The 21,617-nt window shown below is 45.1% G+C and overlaps 1 protein-coding gene and 1 long non-coding RNA gene across 7 annotated transcripts in view; one reads left to right on the top strand and one right to left on the bottom strand.

Annotated features, from left to right (window-relative positions):
• The window catches only part of atxn1a (ataxin 1a), a 319,165-nt gene that overhangs the window by 57,992 nt on the left and 239,556 nt on the right, over window positions 1-21,617 (top strand). The window contains exon 1 of one of the 6 annotated variants that reach the window (XM_068001698.1): window positions 4,410-4,488. The exons of the other annotated variants lie outside the window; for them this stretch is intronic. The gene's annotated coding sequence lies outside the window, so the exon portion shown is untranslated. Of the gene's footprint in view, window positions 1-4,409; window positions 4,489-21,617 lie in introns of those variants that run through there. 6 annotated transcript variants of the gene reach the window in all.
• On the bottom strand, window positions 12,230-20,041 carry LOC137337030 (uncharacterized). The gene is made up of 3 exons (XR_010966599.1): window positions 19,934-20,041; window positions 17,307-17,377; window positions 12,230-13,447 (listed from the first exon to the last, which is right to left on the bottom strand). It is a non-coding gene; the product is annotated as an uncharacterized lncRNA (long non-coding RNA).

The raw sequence follows: 21,617 nt of genomic DNA, 5'->3' as shown, positions 1-21,617 counted from the left end.
CGGCCCAGCTCATGCTCATCCCCATCCCATTCCCCAGTCTTCCTCTATCCCTATTCCCGAGTCACCCTTTCTCCCCCATTCCCAAATCGCCCTCTCTCCCTGACCCCTTACATCGACCACCATTCCCCAGTCTCCGTCTCTTCCCCATTCTCCAGTCTCCCTCTCTCCCCCATTCCCGTCTCCCTCTCTCCCCCATTCCCCCAGCCTCCCTCTCTGCCCCATTTCCTAGTCTCTTCTGACCATCCATCCCTCGATCCCCATTCCCCAGTCTCCCTCTCTCATTCCCCAGTCTCCCCGAACCCCTATCCCCTGACCCCCATTCCCTGCCTCCCTTTCCAACTACCCCCAGTCCACTGTCACTCTCTTCCCCCCGCCGCAATCCTCTGGCCCCTAGTGCCTGTTCACTCTTGTCAAACCCAGCCTCGCACCTCTCCCCTCTCCATCTATCTCGCTACACTCCAATCCTCTGGCTGTTTCTCCACCAGCCGGTTCCATTTCTGGTCACCCTAAACGTGGGCTGGCTCTCAGCGGCGGAGGTGGGGTGGGGGGAGGTGATGTAACTAAGCCAAAGGATTCTCTGTAGCGGCAACTGGTGACGACAGGAAGCGGGGATGAATTGGTGGGAGCAGGGCCCGAGCGATGGTGTAACTCATGAATCAGTGGGAGCAGGGCCCGAGAAATGGTGTAACTTGTGAATAAGTGGGAGCAGGGCCCGAGCGATGGTGTAACTCGTGAATCAGTGGGAGCAGGGCCCGAGCGATGGTGTAACTCGTGAATCAGTGGGAGCAGAGCCCGAGCAATGGTGTAACTCGTGAATCAGTGAGAGCAGGGCCCGAGCGATGGTGTAACTCGTGAATCAGTGGGAGCAGAGCCCGAGCAATGGTGTAACTCGTGAATCCGTGAGAGCAGGGCCCGAGCGATGGTGCAACTCGTGAATCAGTGAGAGCAGGGCCCGAGCGATGGTGTAATTCGTGAATCAATGGGAGCAGGGCCCGAGCAATGGTGTAATTCGTGAATCAGTGGGAGCAGGGCCCGAGCAATGGTGTAACTCGTGAATCAATGGAAGCAGGGCCCGAGCGATGGTGTAATTCGTGAATCAGTGGGAGCAGGGCCCGAGCAATGGTGTAACTCGTGAATCAGTGAGAGCAGGGCCCGAGCGATGGTGTAATTCGTGAATCAGTGGGAGCAGGGCCCGAGCGATGGTGCAACTCGTGAATCAGTGGGAGCAGGGCCCGAGCAATGGTGTAACTTGTGAATCAGTGAGAGCAGGGCCCGAGAGATGGTGTGAGAGCCCGAGCGATGGTGTAACTTGTGAACCAGTGAGAGCATGGCCCGAGCAATGGTGTAACTCATCAATCAGTGAGAGCAGGGCCCGAGTGATGGTGTAATTCGTGAATCAGTGGGAGCAGGGCCCGAGCGATGGTGCAACTCGTGAATCAGTGGGAGCAGGACCCGAGCGATGGTGTAACTCGTGAATCAGTGGGAGCAGGGCCCGAGCAATGGTGTAACTTGTGAATCAGTGAGAGCAGGGCCCGAGAGATGGTGTGAGAGCCCGAGCGATGGTGTAACTTGTGAACCAGTGAGAGCATGGCCCGAGCAATGGTGTAACTCATCAATCAGTGAGAGCAGGGCCCGAGTGATGGTGCAACTCGTGAATCAGTGAGAGCAGGGCCCAAGCAATGGTGTAACTCAGGAAACAGTGGGAGCAGGGCCCGAGCGATGGTGCAACTCGTGAAACAGTGGGAGCAGGGCCCAAGCAATGGTGCAACTCGTGAAACAGTGGGAGCAGGGCCCGAGCGATGGTGCAACTCGTGAAACAGTGGGAGCAGGGCCCGAGCGATGGTGCAACTCGTGAATCAGTGAGTCAGTGAGAGCATGGTCTGAGCACCAACTCTGCATGGTATGTTTCCAAAATGTGCATCATTGCTGGATTTTCCCTTTAAAACTCAGTTGAAGTATGACGCACAAGGAAAACTTTAAAGGTGGGTTCCGAGACCAAAGTAATTTTAGCATGAAATTAAATCTAATTGCTCAGTCAGAGATAAAGATGACTTGACCAAGAATTTGCAAAGTATTGTCTGTTGATATAATGCAGATGACTAATAATTTAAAATTACTATATAAATACCTAACCACCACACAAATACTTCAAATCTCTCCCTTGGTTTGTCTCTACATTAACATTGATGACCGGCGGAGGATGTATCTCGGAGAGATTCCCCCCACCCCCCCACAAAAAAAACAAACACGTGAACCATAATCTTTCGAGATCTCTTTCAAACTGTCAGTGAGACATATATCATCGCTGTAGCTGAGAAACTGCAAACCAAACAAAGAGTTCAGAAGAATGAAATAACCCACGGATCTACTGTACAAACTGTGGACCACAAAAACCAACAGCCTGCCAGCCTACAAAATGGCTTAAACCATTTGGAGGTAATGAAGATTTGATATTTTTTTCAATGATATTACATTTATAAATACTTCTGTGGCAAAATGCAGCAGATAAAATCAGTTCTCCCACATCCTTCTCCTTTGCTAGAGAGGTGCAGTATTTTTCTGTGCAGGACCATTGGGATTCTATTTTACATTTAAAAAAAATGTTGGTTATTTTCCACTGCAGTGAGAGTGGGTTATTGGGCAGATGGGAGCTCTCTTTGGCTTTGTGTAGGCCTCACTCTGCTTTTCTCCTTACAGCCATGTTAAGAAGGAAGAACAAACTTGCTTTTTAGATAGCATGTTTCACATTTTTTAAGATGTCTCAAAAGTGGTTGTGCGCTCCAAAAGGTTCATGGACGGAGTTGGCCCTTGTCCCATGGCAGTATTATTGTGGGTACCATGGTATAGTGGTTATGTTACTGGATTTGTTATCCAGAGGCCTGAACTAATGATCCAGAGAATGTGAGTTTAAATCCCACCATGGCATTTTGAGAATTTGAATTCAGTTTAAAAAGAAATCTGGAAATAAATAACTGATCTCAGTAAAGGTGACTGTGAAGCTCAACTGGTTCACGAATGTCCTTTAGGGAAGGAAACCTGCTGTCCTTACCAAGTCTGACCTACATGTGATTCCAGTCCCACACCAACGGGGTTGACTTTTAAATGCCCTCTAAAGTGGCCTAAAAAGCCATTCAATAGCACGAGGGCAACTAGGGATGGACAATAAATGCCAGTGATGCCCACATCCTGAGAATGAATTGTAAAAAAAAAAGCTTGCTCCTGGAAGGGAACTGTTGTTGGCTGCATCACTGGAGCTTGCTCTTGGTGCAGCCTGGTCTTGCTTCTCATGTTCCACTGGCATGCTGCTCTTAGGGGTGAAGGCCGGAAGCCTGGCATGCACTGTTGTCCTGAGAGACAATAGTATCAGGCAGGTGGACTCCAGCTATTACAATTTCATTGGGATCAGTGGGATGGCTGGTCTAATGACAGCTGTCAGATGCTGAAAACCTTGAGAAACAGCAGTCCTACCATGGTCTGCAGGCTGCAATCCATGTGGCGCTCCATTCTGTCCCCTACTGGATCCAGAGCTGGAGTTTGTGCTACTGTGAGGGTGGACACACCAACTGATCCCTGACCCTTTCTTAGCTGGGGACCTGCAGCAGATTCCAGTGAAGCTGCCATTTACTCCTTTGGGTCTGCAAGGAAGATAAAGCTTCCGTGATGTCACCACAAAGGACAGCTGTAGATTTGAGCTTGATCTCAGAGTCTTGACGTAGTGAAGGTAATGGGAATGAAAATCGGGATAGAAGTATAACTGGCGGCTGAATCGATATCACCCGTTTTACACTATCACCCAAAGTCAAAATTACCCCCATTCTGTCAAAACACATGTTAAATACACCAGCGTGCTGTGGCACTTATTCTGCAGATATTTTGTGAAATGACAAATGTTTGCTAGTGCAGTGCTTGCAGCTCGATGTGGTGCATCAGAGGGCTCTGTGCTGCTGTGAAAACAGATTGCAAATTATGAGCCACAAGCTTACAAGCCCAGAATAAAGCATGGGGAATCATTTGCAGAACTAACTATGCACTGAACTGGACCAAACAGAATTTGAATGCAGACATTACTATAGAATGTATCATTTTTATCCCACATTACTGGAAAGCAGGTTATGTCTGTTAACAGGCAGGTATGTACAGTGGCTATTTTTGACCTGGTTTGAGTCAATCTTGGCATAATTAATAAGTATGCATTGAGCAATTGGAGAGTGAAGAGGTGGCTTTGTAGTACTGATTGTTAATTGTATCCATGTGGTTTATATCAATTAGTGTTAATTATATTCAGGTAGTGGGTATCATTTGGGGACTCTCGTATCCATTTATAGGAGGGTGCTTATGTAGGGGGTGCACAATGTGTAAGGGTGATCTCTGTGAATAAAGACTTGGAAGCAACTGAAGATCTGGCTCTGGTACTCTATCCTTCACCACCGGGCTATCCGACTTTTTACACTGATGAGTCAGCTAAGTGCAGGGAGCATCTGAAATTGGGTAGGAGTAAGGACAGCATCCATTTTATTTTCTACGGTGTTGGCAGCATTTGATCATCATAATACCTATAACTTTCTTGTATTTTAAAAAATATTTGTTCTCAGGATGTGGGTGATACCGACAAGGTAGCATTTATTGCCTATGCCTGGTTGCCCCTGAGAAGGTGGTGGTGGTGGGGCTTCCTCTTGAACCACTGCAGTCCTTGTGATGCTGGTGCTCCCTACCTAACACCAGCATGGGAGCCCATCACTACAATGACGACAGCAGTTCAAGAAGAAGGCCCACCACCATTGACCAACTAGGATTGAGCATCACGTCATGATATCTAACCGACTCTTGGGTGAGTTTAAGACTTTTGCCTCCACTCCTGTACCAAGAAGACCAATTCAAGTGTTGGAGACTCTTTGTGTGGAGGAATTCTTCCTGATGTCTGCCTGAAACTTTCCTTTCACCGGTTTTAACCTGTGCCCCCTTGTTTTAGTATCCTGGTATACCTTGAATCAAATTCAGTTTCATGAGTACTCAAATTCTGGATACCCAACGACAAAATCAAACCTCAATTCTCACCACTAACCCAGTCACTAAGAAGTGCACTGACTAATGGATGTAATGTTAAACTGTGCATTGGATTTCTACAGAATTATTGGTACTTTTGTAAAAACAAGCACAAATGCTGAAGAACTTAATTCTTATTGGAAGTTTTGTAGGGATTTATAAGTAAGTGTAGCATATGATAGATTTGTGTATATTTAGATCTAGTTGGTTAAATCAACAAACAGCAGAGTTTTAATTCTCTGCTACATTTTGTCCAGGGTTAATTCACCTTTTTATGAGTAACTTTCTTATCTTCCTTCCTTTTCCAGTACATTTTGTTTTATATTCGTTCATGGGATGTGGGTGTCGCTGGCAAGGCCAGCATTTATTGCCCATCCCTAATTGCCCTTGAGAAGGTGGTGGTGAGCCGCCTTCTTGAACCGCTGCAGTCCGTGTGGTGAAGGTTCTCCCACTGTGCTGTTAGGTAGGGAGTTCCAGGATTTTGACCCAGCGACGATGAAGGAACAGCGTTATATTTCCAAGTTGGGATGGTGTGTGACTTGGAGGGGAACGTGCAGGTGGTGTTGTTCCCTTGTGCCTGCTGCCCTTGTCCTTCTAGGTGGTAGAGGTGGCGGGTTTGGGAGGTCCTGTTGAAGAAGCCTTGGCGAGTTGCTGCAGTGCATCCTGTGGATGGTACGCACTGCAGCCACGGTGCACCGGTGGTGAAGGGAGTGAATGTTTAGGGTGGTGGATGGGGTGCCAATCAAGCGGGCTACTTTGTCCTGGATGGTGTCGAGTTTCTTGAGTGTTGTTGGTGCTGCACTCATCCAGGCAATTGGAGAGTATTCCATCACACTCCTGACTTGTGCCTTGTAGATGGTGGAAAGGCTTTGGGGAGTCAGGAGGTGAGTCACTTGCCGCAGAATACCCAGCCTCTGACCTGCTCTCGTAGCCACAGTATTTATATGACTGGTCCAGTTAAGTTTCTGGTCAATGGTGACCCCCAGCATGTTGATGGTGGGGGATTCAGCGATGGTAATGCCGTTGAATGTCGAGGGGAGGTGGTTAGACTCTTGTTGGAGATGGTCATTGCCTGGCGCTTGTCTGACGCGAATGTTACTTGTCAATTATCAGCCCAAGCCTGGATGTTGTCCAGGTCTTGCTGCATGTGGGCACGGACTGCTTCATTATCTGAGGGGTTGTGAATGGAACTGAACACTTTGCAATCATCAGTGAACATCCCCATTTCTGACCTTATGATGGAGAGAAGGCCACTAAGGAAGCAGCTTAAGATGGTTGGGTCTAGGACACTGCCCTGAGGGACACCTGCAGTAATGTCCTGGGCCTGAGATGATTGGGTTCCAACAACCACTACCATCTTCCTTTGTGCTAGATATGATTCCAGCCACTGGAGAGCGTTACCCCTGATTCCCATTGACTTCAATTTTACGAGGGCTCCTTGGTGCCACACTCGGTCAAATGTTGCCTTGATGTCAAGAGCATTCACTCTCACCTCACCTCTGGAATTCAGCTCTTTTGTCCATGTTTGGACCAAGGCTGTAATGAGGTCTGGAGCCGAATGGTCCTGGCGGAACCCAAACTGAGCATCGGTGAGCAGGTTATTGGTGAGTAAGTGTCGCTTGATAGCACTGTCGACGACCCCTTCCATCGCTTTGCTGATGATTGAGAGTAGATTGATGGGGCGGTAATTGGCCGGATTGGATTTGACCTGGTTTTTGTGGACAGGACATACCTGGGCAATTTTCCACATTGTCGGGTAGATGCCTGTGTTGTAGTTGTACTGGAACAGTTTGGCTAGAGGCGTGGCTAGTTCTGGAGCACAAGTCTTCAGCGCTACAGCCGGGATGTTCTCGGGGCCCATAGTCTTTGTTGTATCCAGTGACTCAGCCGTTTCTTGATGTTACATGGAGTGAATCGAATAGGCTGAAAACTGGCTTCTGTGATGGTGGGGATATTGGGAGGAGGCTGAGATGGATCCTCCACTCGGCACTTCTGGCTGAAGATGGTTGCAAACGCTTCAGTCTTGTCTTTTGCACTCACGTGCTGGGATCTGCCATCTTTGAGGATGGGGATGTTCACGGTGCCCCCTTCTTCCGTTAGTTGTTTAATTGTCCACCATCATTCACGACTGGATGTGACAGGACTGCAGAGCTTTGATCTGATCCGTTGGTTGTGGAATCGCTTAGCTCTGTCTATAGCATGTTGCTTCTGCTGTTTGGCGTGCATGTAGTCCTGTGTTGTAGCTTCACCAGGTTGGCACCTTATTTTTAAGTACGCATTATGCTGCTCCTGGTATGCTCTTCTACACTCCTCGTTGAACCAAGGTTGATCCCCTGGCTTGCTGGTAATGGTAGAGTGAGGAATATGCCTGGCCATGAGGTTACAGATTGTGCTGGAATACAATTCTGCTGCAGCTGATGGCCCACAGCGCCTCATGGATGCCCAGTTTTGAGCTGCTAGATCTGATCTCAGTCTATCCCAATTAGCACTGTGGTAATGCTATACAACACGTTGGATGGTGTCCTCAGTGTGAAGATGGGACTGCGTCTCCACAAGGACTGTTCGGTGGTCACACCTACCAATACTGTCATGGACAGATGCATCTGCGACAGGTAGATTGTTGAGGATGAGGTCAAGTAGGTTTTTCCCTCGTGTTGGTTCGCTCACTGCCTGCCGCAGGCCCAGTCTGGCAGCTATGTCCTTCAGGACTCGGCCAGCTTTGTCAGTAGTGGTACTACTGAGCCACTCTTGGTGATGGACATTGAAGTCCCACACCCAGAGTACATCCTGTGCCCTTGCTACCCTCAGTGCTTCCTGCAAGTGGTGCTCAACATTGAGGAGGACTGATTCATCAGTTGAGGGATGGCAGCAGGTGGTAATCAGCAGGAGATTTCCTTGCCCATGTTTGACCTGATGCCATGAGATTTCATGGGGTCCGGAGTCATAACCAATGTTAGCATGTGATTAACAGACTGTTAGTTCTTTATCAACAATCTTCTTGATTTGTAATGCACTCATCCCTCTCACATCCCCTTCTTCAGTATACCATCTGTCCTTGCCTTAATTCCATTTTAAAACATTAAAATGATTGATTTATATTTGTCGATGTTACCATTGTAAAATATTCCTGTCGCTTATTGCTGAGAAGCTGTGTTTGCATCCTAGATTTTACAACCTAACCACTAGTTAGAAATATGTTTCTTCATTACACTTCCTGGAATTACAATACCAAGCTTCCATTCTGCTGTTCAAGTTCATTAAACCTTGCATATTACTGCTCTTGTTGGTCTCCAGTGCTGAAATGATGACCTGTTGAATTAAGACGAGGAGCAGCTTAGTATTTTGGTTCTGTCCGGGGGTCAAGGTATTGCAGCTGAACCTATATCCTTCTCAAAAAAAAAAAATGAACCCAATGCTTTTTGCTTCTTTGTACGTTTAAATGCAAATAATTTGATGATCTTTCATGTGGTGAGCTAAGAGTAAAATCACATAGGCCTAGAAATTGCCCGGTACTGTGATCCACACTCCTGGTGAATGAGGCTGGATGTGGAAACCTCACTTTGCAAAATTTATCCTTATAACTCGTTTTGTGTTAAAACAGATGTGATATTTGTCCAAATTTGGATGCAAATGTTGGTGGGTGGGGCGGGAAGGAGATTTCATCTGTGTATTGCCTGTAATAAAATCAAAAATCCATTCCTATCATTTTCTTACTTGTGTGATTTGTTCAGATACACATGCATTACAACATGTTTGTATTTGAATTGAGTGGCTTGGCTTCTCCCTCAAGCAGACTCCTTAGCGACCAACTAATCATCATGACATTGTATTGAGTTGCGTTGGGATATGAGTTATGTGACTGTGGCTAGTTTTTAATCCTTATGTACCGTGACATGCTACATTTTTGTCACATGGAGTTCTGATCATTTACTGTCAAAGATGGATGTCAAATTCATTCAATTTTCATCATAATCCTCGTTGCAAAGGTGAAGTATGGATTATCATGATAAAATGAAACAGAATTATTTGATAATTGATTGTTAAGATGGTTAAGCATATGTTCGTGACCGTGTGTGGGTGTATTAATCTGTCTCTATAAAACTGTTATCTAAACTCTTGCTATCACTGGTCTAGTGTCTTTGTGGATACCAGGGAGAACTATTTTCCAGGTGACATCCACAATGACAGTAGGGAATTTGAATAAGACTGGGAGTGTGTTCAAGCTTGCAATGTGCGTGTGGGTGACCTGTACACCACTCAACATTTGCTCTCGCATTTTGACATCTTCTGAATTCCAAGACTGTGGTTTAACCTTGTAGAGAATGAACAATGGGCAGATCTGTGTTATGTGATATATCCAGGTGCTGAATATTCTTGTATTATCAGAACAAATATCCTCTGACAGTGGAACATGTGTCCCAATTTCTGATATTTTTGACCTATGTCCAATGTATTTAAGCATCTGCAAAGTATCCTGTCTGCTATTCACCATTATCTCAACTCTCTGGCCCATTTGTGTCGTCAACTCATTCTGACATGACATTGACCATTTTTCAAGAAGGGATTGAATGAAACTGCTTCGCTCTGTTTATTTGCAAAATGCTGACTGGGGATGATTTTTTTTATGGGCCCCTCATTATTTTTGGGATGTATGTGTCTGAGTGTTCCAGCCATTTGTGTACATAGTCATCTACCACCAACTCAGGGTTACTACACCCACTTTGTAATTTACTTCCAATTCTCCATGTTTATGTGCTGGGGATTAGTAGAACCGATAGAAACAAGCAGCTGAGCATTATTTTTACATAAGAGGCAAACTGTCTTTTCTTGAGCTACAATCCTCAAGATTTAACACTTTTCAGATGTCCCTTCTTGTTAGAATTTGTGCAATGGCTTCATCGGATTATTTTTCCTTTAAATTGTGCAAATTCTGTTGCACTTCCTCATTGCTGCAGTCTGGCCTCTGTTTCAGGCTTCAGTCTGAGCATGGGAAATAAATTAGACCTGAAATTGACAACTAAAGCATTTGAAAAGGATGCATTTCACATTTGAAGATTAGCTTTTTAAGGTGCTAGAAAAACACATGTAGAAATCATTTGATGAAAGGTTTATATGTTAATTAGGTGAAATAAATTGTGCAATAATGTCCTGATGGTAACGGGTCATACTGACTAATAGTTGAATGTTTCTGAAACTTTACTAAACCCTACTGAACTTTTTCCACAACAAACTGTAACAAGTTATGCATTGTTCTATTCGGTACAATCCATTAGGGAAATCTATCACTTTGATTTTAATTTTGTTTGTGAGAACAGGAGGCCATCTATTTATTTCAGTGTTTTCACTTGACAGCAAGATTTTGCACACTGAATAATAATCAGTGCAGACAGCAAATAATTGAAGTATTAGTCATTATAATTGAAACATGTAACTCCTTTCAGTTGGTATTGACAGTGCTCAAGTATTATGATCACATTTTCCTTGCACACTACATATTTCCCTCTACTTCCTCTGCATTTTCAATGTACTTTCCTACATACACAAAAAGGAAAGCTATCAAACAAATGGGGGCGGATTTACCTTTTGCGCATTTGTGTAAACGATTGCCTGGGTGCAAGGCACAGAGGACGGTCGACTGGGATGGGCTGCATGCACGTAATGGAGCCCTCCTGATTTTTCCGTCCATTCAAATTGATGGATGGAAAAATTGGGCTACACCATTACAGGTGTACAATCCTCCTCTGCCCCACCCGCCTTCCCTCAATGCATTGCACCCAGGGATCCTGATGGCCATGTGCAATAAGATGACTGTCTGCTCTCAGAAGCAGAACTTTGGTTTGCTGCCACATGAAGATCCAAAATTGTAAGAGGTAATTTTGAGGGACTTTACTGCTGGCATGGAACCTCACTAATGGAGAGCATGGGTTGGAGAATCATGGCTGTAGTGTGATAGGCCTTTCTCTGATCTACACTTGTAAGCAGCAGCACCTTTGCCACACACAACTGCGGGTCGTAGGTAGGTCTATAGGACTATATGCCCGATTCTCCAACCCACGCTCGCCACTAGTGAGATTCTGCGCCAGAAGCCTTGCCTTGCAAAATGACCCCTTATAATTCACCTGTAGATCTCCTGTGGCGCTCTCATGGGTAAACTTGCATCTGGGAATGCCAATGGTCCCCACGCTCCCAGGCGCTGAATTTTCCTGAATTATCAGAATAAATTAGCTCTTGCACATTCCGATAGCAGAGCCTGCAGAAAAATTTCCTGTTTGTGTGCCTTTTAATGTTCTACGTCCAATGCACTCATCCATCTCCAAAGTCTTATAGCTGTCATTCATCATTACCAGCTGTCTGCATACTTTCTAGTCGATTTGTTGCATTGACCTAGACAAGACAGGAGTTCGACCATCACTGTAATACACCGAATTTACTGAACAATAGATCACGATTGACACCAGGTAAAAATATTACTGACACCGAAAGAAAGAGGCCTCACAGGTACAATATTTGTAATAATATTTACCTACCATTGTACAAAACGTGCTTCAGATACAAATAACTTTGTTCTGTTCATAAGTTGAGTAACTTCAGAAATACAGCGCAGGCTTGAGCATTGTCAAGCTCTCCTGATCACAGGGCCAAGGACCACAGTGTTACAGGCCAAAAGCTGTCTGTATTTTAACAGGTCCTAGTTTGGCGCACTGGTGGACCTGCTCAGCTCTCCCACAATACTGGCTGCCCGGTCTATTCGCCCTGGCGCCGGCTGCTCCTGGATCCGCTCTGCCCTGGCGCCGGCTGCTCCTGGATCCGCTCTGCCCTGGCGCCGGCTGCTCCTGGATCCGCTCTGCCCTGGCGCCGGCTGCTCCTGGATCCGCTCTGCCCTGGCGCCGGCTGCTCCTGGATCCGCTCTGCCCTGGCGCCGGCTGCTCCTGGATCCGCTCTGCCCTGGCGCCGGCTGCTCCTGGATCCGCTCTGCCCTGGCGCCGGCTGCTCCTGGATCCGCTCTGCCCTGGCGCCGGCTGCTCCTGGATCCGCTCTGCCCTGGCGCCGGCTGCTCCTGGATCCACAAATATACTACAAGCCGCTGCTGCCTCGGCATCGCCACCCCCCTCCCCTCACCCCCGTCTTTCAGGAGGACCCACCTTGTGGGCCTCTGTCAACATCCCAGCCGGCTGACATTGCTGAGATCAAAGAGCAGCAACCTGCATGAGAAGCCCCGTTTGCTAAATTCAAACGAGGCCGGGGCCTCAAAAACATGGCCGGAACAGGCGGCCGATCGTCGCACTCTGTTGGGCAACCACCCAAAAGTGAAAATCGACCCCCACAAGTTTGGCATTGGTGTAAAGTGGTTTCAGCCTCTCATCGGTGCTAAACCTGTGGAGTGTGAATAAGTAACAGAAGCGGTACCAGGGCAACAGAAAGGCAGGCCATAGGTGGCAATAGGAGAGGTTCAAAGACATTTTTCAGTTGTGTGATAACATATTCTAATGGTTAACCTCTTCTGTGGTGAATAATATTAATCAGGCAGAATACTGGCAATTATTGTCTTCCAGTGTAAGATGCGTTCTGGTGATAAGGGCAAAAAAGACACTGTACCAGTCAATAAATCTGCTTTTTTATGTTAAAATTATAGTATCCTTTTACATAGCTGTGATCATGTGGACTCCCACCAGTACTTTTTGGGAGAGCTTAGCATCTATGGGCCTTAAAATCAATCTCCTAATTTTGCTACCTGCTGGTGGTGTCCAAATCTTTCTTATTAAAATATGCATTACACTATGTGCACCTGATGATCTTGAGAGAAGTGTGCATTTGCAAACACTGAGAGTAAAGGAAAATTAGCAGGCAATTTTTGCAGCTGTTTTGGTTGTACTATGACCTCAGCTATCAGGATAATTGTAGTCATCAATATTCTTGGTTCCTGACATTTCAATAATGTGGTTTTGTTGCGACAGCACTGATCTGAGGCCAGCATATTTGCAACACATAGCTTGCAACAAGCATGACGTGCACCAGGGCCTGGTAGTCACTCGCACACAAGTGTGCTCAAAATGCTTGTAATATCTATCACCTTTCTGCTGTTACTGTCAAAGTGCAAACAAAAAATAAAAATCTACGGCTGGTAATTGTCAGATTTTAATTTAAAGCAGTGATTGAAGTCCAGAGCAACTTGGTAGCCTGTTATATCAGTTAACCTACTCACTTCAGATCCAGTGGGAGCAGTGAATGTTTGTTTCGATTTGTGAGGTTAGAAGTAAACGAGAATAGGTCAGGTTTTAAAACTTTTGGTAACCAGAGTTAAATTGTCTTGTCATGATAAAGAAGGGTCTCCACATGATGATGAAGTGTTCAAATATGTAAAAAAACAGAAAATGCTGGAAACACTCAGCAGGTCGGCCAGCACCTGTGGAGAGAGAAACAGAGTTAACGTTTTAGGTCAATGACCTTTCGTCAGAATGTTCAAATATGTCCTGCTTTTGCCATGTGGGGTTTGTTGGGGCTTTGAAGCTGAAGGTCTCTCATGGGCTACTTCAACATGTTTGCAAAACTGTATAATTACATATCCTGCCTGTTAAACTCCTCCTGTGTGCCATTCAGAGTTGTCCTGATCCCTGCAATCAGAAGGCCCTGTGGTTCAGTCATTGGTCTGTGCTGAGTTTGCTGATCTCAGCCAGGACAGTGTTGATGCCAATACCTGCCGCAGTGCCCCTGCACCAGAGGCAGAAAAACAGCCAAGGTTCCTACTACTGATCACTGTCCAGCGACCGCACCCCCACCCCCCTGCCCCAATGGAAATTACACAAATGTGGACACTGGGTAAGGACAGTGTCAGGCTCGGTTGTGATGCCTTCCTTGATCAAATAGCCTACTGACACTCACTGTCCAGGCTCACACATGAAGAATGACAACTTAGACGAGGTGCTGGAGGGCAGCACACTTAGAGTAACCCAGGATGGGGCTATTGGCATTCAGGAAGCAAGGGAAAAAAGGCAGTAGTTAAATTGGAGGGGGGAAAAAAGTAACCCATCAAATTAAATTAATTTCTATTCGTAAAAAGGTTAATGAAAAGGAATGGCCTGTGTCAGTCTGCTGGTCACCTGCTTTGGAACCTCACACATTCACATGTTTGAAGTGGCACTGTTGGGATCAGTTCTTGATTGGGACAGATCGGGTTATCCTGACTGGTTGTGAGGTGACGTTGAATTTGCTGATACTGGAGTTGGGCAACATGTGAGGGGAGGGCTAGGATGTTGACCAGTAACTGGGTGTCTCGGCCATGGAGGATAGGACAGAAGATAGCAGCTCACTGCTCCAAAGACTTAGCACTGAAGTTACTTTCTCTCTCGTAACATACACACACTGGCCACAGACAGACACAGCTGTGTCCAAGAATTGAGGAGAAACTTCTTTACCCAGAGAATGGTTAGAATGTGGAACTCGCTACCACAAGGAATAGTTGAGGCAGCTAACATAGATGCATTTAAGGGGCAGCTTGATAATCACATGAGAGAGAAAGGAATAGAAGGATATGTTGATGTGGTTAGATGAAGAAGGTTGGGAGGAGGCTCATGTGGAGCATAAACACCGGCATGGACCTGTTGGGCTGAATGGTCTGTTTCTGTGCTGTACATTCTATGTATGAGAAAACATGATGGGAAATAGCTATGAGATAACATTACAGCAGTGTAGCATGGTACAGCACCATCAGGCGGTATCACAGCACTGGAAGGATGCAGTTCAGTCTTCCACATCCGCAGAGTTCCTTATCCCAGCCATGCTGTTGTGTGACACAGGACGAAGGAAAAAAATTGAAGGGTGAGTGAGTTGTACCTGTAGTGCTTTCAGCACACATCCTCTGGTAGAGACAAAGGGGCAGGTCTTGACTTTGTGTGACAGTGTATAACGGGTGGCAGCCCGTTTTACATCTCTCCCAATTTTTATTTCCTTTGGAAAGCCCTCAGTGTAGATTGCCTTTGGCAGCTATTGAGTTTGGCCTGGGAAAATCAAGAGAGATTTGGGAAGAAATGGGATTTCATATCCTAAAAAAGTAACCACGTGTGATGGTGACTGGCGTAAAAAAAAAATCAACAACTGTCTAAAGTTTTGTAAGGATTCAGGCACAGTTGCCTTTTTTGATATAATTGATATCTCTATTCCTCTCTTGTCTCCCCAGACTAAATTTTGACTAGCCAAAAGCTTGGGCTGGCAACCTACTCATGGAGAGTTCTGAGGGATGCTGTAAAGATTAAAATGCACAACTTTTGTAGGCATTAGCCACCAGTTTTGGAGTATTAAGTAGATAAACCTGTGTGTACTCCTAGGTAATGACAATACTGTACTACAATTTAACCAGGCCAAGTGTTGAAACTGTTTGTCAAGCCTATAATGTCTTACTTACAACAAGATTCAGAAGCCCATGCCAGATAGTTGCAACATAAACTTAAATAGCATTCTGAAACTGAGGCAGTCTTGTTTGGAGCAGGATGACCTTCCTTCAGCTTGATTGTGTGAAGATGACTAATGTGATGAGAGGCCCTTAAGATATTTAATAATCAAATAAATTATGAGCAATAAATTAAAAGCAAATGGAATCAACTAGTAAGAGGAAAGTGAATAATTTGAGCTGTTTCTGGGGTCCAGAGAGAGCTCCTGGGCTTGTCTTTTCTTGCCAGTTATAACATTCGTCTTTTTAGGTATGTGAAGAGAGGAAGCGAGGCACAGACATGTAACTCACTATAGTTCTGCCGGCATCATATTACTACTGCTGTATTGGTTCACATCCTGTTAAAAACATCTCTGGTTTAAGTACAGACGTTTTAGCAAGGTCAGGGATTTCCCCAAAGCCAATCCCCAACCACTTACTTTAGACTGACATTCTATGTTTTGATTTTATCTCGTCTGAGTAAGTACAGAAATGAAAAATTGTCTTTGAATACAAAGCTACTACGGGGCAGGTTGTAACTTAAATATCACTCTTGTGGGTGAGTGATATTCAAATAGAATTTACTAAAACCAGCTGAGCCTAGCGGGGTGATAATAAGTCAACAGGCTTGACATTGTTGTTGAAGCGCATGCCAGTGAGAGATTCATTAGAAGTAGAGATCCTCCATGGATACATTATCATGTAGTTGATGTGGTTGTAATGGTAGTGAAGAGATGTTTGAATAGAATGCAAGTGGGTCAAATCATAAACTGTTGTTAACATGTTTTCTACTTGCTAGGATGTTTGGGTCTTGCTGTGGTAACTAGTGAATTGATAGCACACACAAACGTGGGTGAAATCTGCACCCCTGCCCAAGCCTGTTTTGAGAGGCAGTCTCACTAATTGGACTCCTTTTAAGAACGGAACCATTACAAAGTATATTCAGTTTTTGTTTGGACGATTTTAAAATTACATTTTAACCTAACCCGCCCAGCAGAAACGGTCTGACGCCCGTTTTACATCCTATCTGATTTTATTATCTGTTCATTTGAACTATATCCACAGAGAGCAAAATCGGCGGGGGTTGGAAACGGGTGTGTGATCCCAAGCTGTCCTCTTCCCACCGGCGGGCTAGGTTAAAATTGAGTGCCCATGCTATCACAGCAGGAAACTGAATAATCAGGGAGAGCTGAATTAACATCTGGTAGTCATTAACCCAGAGTGTGTCAATGACTGTGCTTTACAACTTTGTGTTATTTCAGCTCCCTAATATTACCATTTACTGGGTAATTTCTCCAATTCCCTCATGATGTCAGCAACATTCAACTAGGTATATACAAATTTAAAATTTGAGTTAGTAAACACCATTTGTCCATCCAACTTGACCTTTTGTCTGTCTGAAACCACAGCCTAGATTTTCTGATTGGCGTTATCTTAATAATGGTGGTAACCTATTGACATGGGCGTTAGAGTCACGTAATTGCTCAATGTCACTGGTCCTCATATGGTTACCAGGCGCCAATCGCCATGCTCCTGGCCCACCCCCTTCCCAGATCCTGGATTTTGCAGGTTTATGTCTGGCTCTCGATCTGCAATCAGATTTCACTCCTGGTCTTTGCCTGTTCCTAGGTCCCGCTTCTTGGCCCTGCCTCTTTTCAAGCACCACTTCTTGGCTCAGTTTCAGCCTCTTTCTAGCCCCTGCCAGTCAGGCCTTGCCCCTGCCTCCTCCTCTCTAGGTTTCCGGTATCCACTCTTTAGCCTCGAACCACCAGTTTCCCTATCTCCAGGTGGCAGCCACCAGTCTCAGCCTTCCTGGTCTAAGCCCACACCCTTCACACACCTGCTCTGAGATTTTTTGATATTTTCAGGCCTCTTCTGGCTCCCGCCTGGAGTCTTGCGCAGTCTTTTTTTCTAGAGAAACAAAGGAAAGAAATCAAACTTTAAAGAGTCACTGCAGTCAGTGTGAGTAGGAATGGAGATCAGAAAGTCGGTGGAGCTTGTCGCAGGGGATGCAAGGAGGCAGTGCAGAGATTGAGATGGGAGAGCACTGCCTGCTAGGAAGGTTAAGAAAGACAGAGAAGTCGAAATAAAGCAGAAGATGCGCAGGAAGCAAGATAAAAAAAGTAGGAGAGAGGCAAATATAAAACAAAAAGAAGAAGAACTGCAAGGCGAGAAGAAATGAGATAGAGAAGTAATGCTAAATTTTTTGTGTTAAAAAGAAGAAAGGAAGGGTCCCTGTTACACTAGCTGAATAGAACATGAGTAAGTGCCAGCGAGTGGACGCGATTTATTTGTGGGATGTGTTGAATGCATATGTCTTGTGCATCCCCGACTTCCTTCACCCTACCATTAGCGGCCGTGCCTTCAGCTATCTAGACCCTATGCTCTGGAATTCCCTCCCTAATCCTCTCTACCTCTCTCTCCTCGTTTAAGATGCTCTTTAAAACCTACCTCTTTGACCAAGCTTTTGGTCACCTGTCCTAATATCTCTTTATGTGGCTCAGTGTCAAATTTTATCTGATAACAATCTTGTGAAGCGCCTTGGGGTGTTTTACCACATTAAAGGCGCTATATAAATGCAAGTTGTTATTGTTGAGTGGTGGGTGTAGACTCGGTGCTGATGCTGGGAGCCAGACTTGGCCCTTATTATTGGCAAATCCAGAAGTACTATGATTCCAAAGCACATCAGTTTCCCAAAACAACACATGCATCAGAACCCATGGACCAAGCAGAAAAGTGAGAGTGTTACCAGAGCTTGGACATAATGGGGGGTAGGTGTGGGGAGTCTCCTCTTCAGGGCAGAGCTTTGGCAGGGTGGGACTTTTGCCCACCATTCCATACATACCCAATCCCAGCTCAGTTTCTTGGGTTGGTGTTCATTCCATATTACACGGCCGGCTCCTGGCAGGATCTCCGCCATCAAGTGGGAGCCAGACAGTGCAACCAAGGAAGCATCCACAGTGCTGCTGCTGCACCAGAAGTGATGACGAGGGAGCTTAAAGGGGCAAAAGATTGTAATCAAAGTTCCCGCAAAAGGCCTTGGCCTTTACCAGGTTTCTGGGGCTTACCCTCACCATACACATGGTGGCCCGAGGAAGTGGCGGTAAGTAGGGCCGATAGGAGGCAAATCTGCCAGGGACCCAGGCCCCGCCCTTTCCGTCACCTTGTGGGTGGTGAGGGGAAGAAGGGTGCGCCATGAGAAGAAAACACGACACCAGGTCCGTGAGCTCTCAGTACTAAACCCTTTACTTTTTATCCATGAACAAGGCCACGGGACATCAACTAGTTGCTGGTATATAAAAAAAACAACAGCTATAGACAAATAGAAAAGATGCTAAAAGTGATTACACTTCTTTATAATGGACATTTGATGAACTATGAGGCGTTCTTTTGTATCATTTAGTTTGTTCGAATAAACAGTAGAAATCTGTGATTAACACGCTATGGGCAAAAAATAACCTAGCATTGAGGGCAGCATTATGAAAATACTAGTATGTAGAATCTATTTTAGTCTGTTTTCTATTCTCCTTTGTTTTTTTTCTTTCATTGTTTTGCTGGTTTTCATTTTTGGTGTATTCTGTCTGAGGATATTTGTCAGCAACTCCTGGGAACTGGAGAATAGGTGTAAAATCCGGAGCCTCAAGGTCACAACTGGAGACTTAACAGGAATATCCTTCCCCTGAATCTATGCTGTCACAGATTGAAACCACCCTCTTTCCAGAGAGTAATCTGTATTCTGCTCCACAAACCATCATAGTACAGCCATGCTAAATACTCTCCAAGTTCATTAGAATGCCAAAAGAAGGGCATAGTCAATAAGCATAAAGCATGACAGGGGCAAAGAAAAATAGACAAGGATTTACTCTGTCTAATGATTTCAATTGTTACTTTGAAATCGAAAACTCAGTTAATTAAATCACTATGCTAGTCTCTGCTAACTAATTTACTGGCAGCACCTGTGACAGTAGGAAGAGTACAACAGCCTTATTTAGAGGCTTACTTTAAACCTTATGAAGGAATGACTTGATGGTGCTTTGCACTGGCATTCGTGCTGTCCCTCAAAGTGGTAAGGGTTTTCGCCTGTAATTTGTTTAGCCAGGACAGAGAGTGGGAGGGGAGGGAGGCCCTTATCTCATTTGTTTTAGGGTGCCATTGGCAGAGGCCTGAGAACTGGCCATTCTCTTGATAACAAAAGAAGGAGACCCAACTGAGGTCCCTCTCACCTTATATTGTGTCCTGAAAAAAGACATCAGTATGATTGACATGTGCTGCTGCCGTACATTTACATTGTCATCTGGCATTATAGGCCCATTGGAGACCAGGGAGCTGAAATTCCGCTCCAATGGCAGGCACAGAAGGAGTACAAAGCTGGGGTCAGACGCTGCACACTGGATTTACGCTTGCCCTGGGTTTTTCAATGGGAATGCGCTGGAGCACAGGAGGCTTGCGCTGCTTTGAGGCACAAACCTTATTGGTAGATTCATTTGCAGGTGTTTTCTTGCTGCCCAGGAATTCAGATGCATTGTGTCATTCGTGTGAGGTCAGCGCCATGTACCTTTTGAAAGCTGGAGCAAAGCACATTCCTGCAAGCACACAGCCACTAGAAGTAAAGAGAACTTACATTTATATAGCACCTTTTATGTCCTCAAGACATCCTAAAGTGCTTCACTGCCAGTGAATTGTTTTTGACATGCAGTCATTGTTGTTTTGTAGGCAAAGTAGTTTGAAGTCTGTCCATCCTAACCTTTTAGTGAGATTCATGTTTATTTTGGGCCATTTTTGGTTTCTTTGTATTGAATCAATTTGTTCTCTTTTGTACAGTTTCCACTTTACTGTTGCATCACTACCATTCTAAGTACTTTGCCTGACAGCAGACTCCTGCCTCCCCTCAACACAATACACAACAGAAAGTTGAACTTTTCTGCCAACAGGAAGTACAGATGCTACTTCAAGGATCAGCGCTAGCACATTTGTGCCGCTGCATAAATGAAATCCCCACTCCTCCTGGCCTCTGCAACCCCAGCACAGGATGCAAATCGTACTGGGTGCTCACTAGCACTACGTAAGTGAAGTGGCAGTAGAAAATCTGGCGAGGTCCTCTCAGTGCACCAACGGAGTAAAATGTGCCAGCACAAATGTGTCTGTAGAGCAGTCTGAACCTCTGGTTTTTAGGACTGAGTGCTGTATTTCTGCACATGAGCAAACAGGACGGGTCTTTATCCATCAAGAAAATTGCTGTTTGAAATAAACAAAATCAGTTCTTCAGAGCTTTGTGTTCAATTAAACAAACATACTGAATAATTCAAATGTTTATAAAACAGCCCAAGCTTCCAAAGCTATTTGTGGAAATTGAAGATGGCTGTTTAGTGGTTAAGTCCTTAAATGTCACACCAAATCGTCTCCAATACTTTAAAAGAAAATTATATTGGGTGAAATGCCCAGCGTAGGGAACTTGGTGGTCCAGTTGGTTAGACACAGGTCTCTGGGGCCTGGGTTTTAATCAAGCCCAGACCGATGAGATGAAAGTCTCGTCTGTCTGCTGGCCAAAAGGGAACTATGTGAAATGAGTCAACCTCTAGTTCCTAATGGGTATAGACCTCCAACACAGAACTAATATGGCAGTTGGCATTCTCAGTCAGAGAGGCTACAGTGGTGGTGCAGTTCTGAAGCTGGGGCTGAGGCATGTTGTTGGAGCTTTACTCTGCATCTGGCTGTGCTATAATAGACCTTGGAGTGTTTGATGCTAACACCAGATGCCTGAAATGGAAAGCATTCCACTCCCCGGCGCTAACATCCCTCACCCTGATGAGCAAAAAACAAAATGCCTATTACTTAAAAAAAAATTGAAATAGATAATCAAGCTACAGACTTAAACTAACTCAGTTAGAAAACCGTGACCACATGTTCTATAATTGGATAGGAGTCGCATTATGCATCAACTTCCTTGCAATCTTTTATTTAGAAAACAAAATCAAATTTCAATTATACATTTTTTTTCTTTTAAGAATTTAGTTTATGAATTATACAAAATCTGTAGCACAGTACTTTGATATTTTACTCCCATATGTCATTCCCAAGGCATGCGATAATGGGTTTGCAAAGCATTACCCACCTCTGACTACCGATAACAATTTGACGACTCGAAAGAATT

This window comes from Heptranchias perlo, chromosome 2, assembly GCF_035084215.1.
Source record: "Heptranchias perlo isolate sHepPer1 chromosome 2, sHepPer1.hap1, whole genome shotgun sequence".
In the NCBI taxonomy this organism is placed as follows: Eukaryota; Metazoa; Chordata; class Chondrichthyes; order Hexanchiformes; family Hexanchidae; genus Heptranchias; species Heptranchias perlo.
Note: the sequence above shows the minus strand (reverse complement) of the source record. Positions and strands in the feature narration are given on the sequence as shown.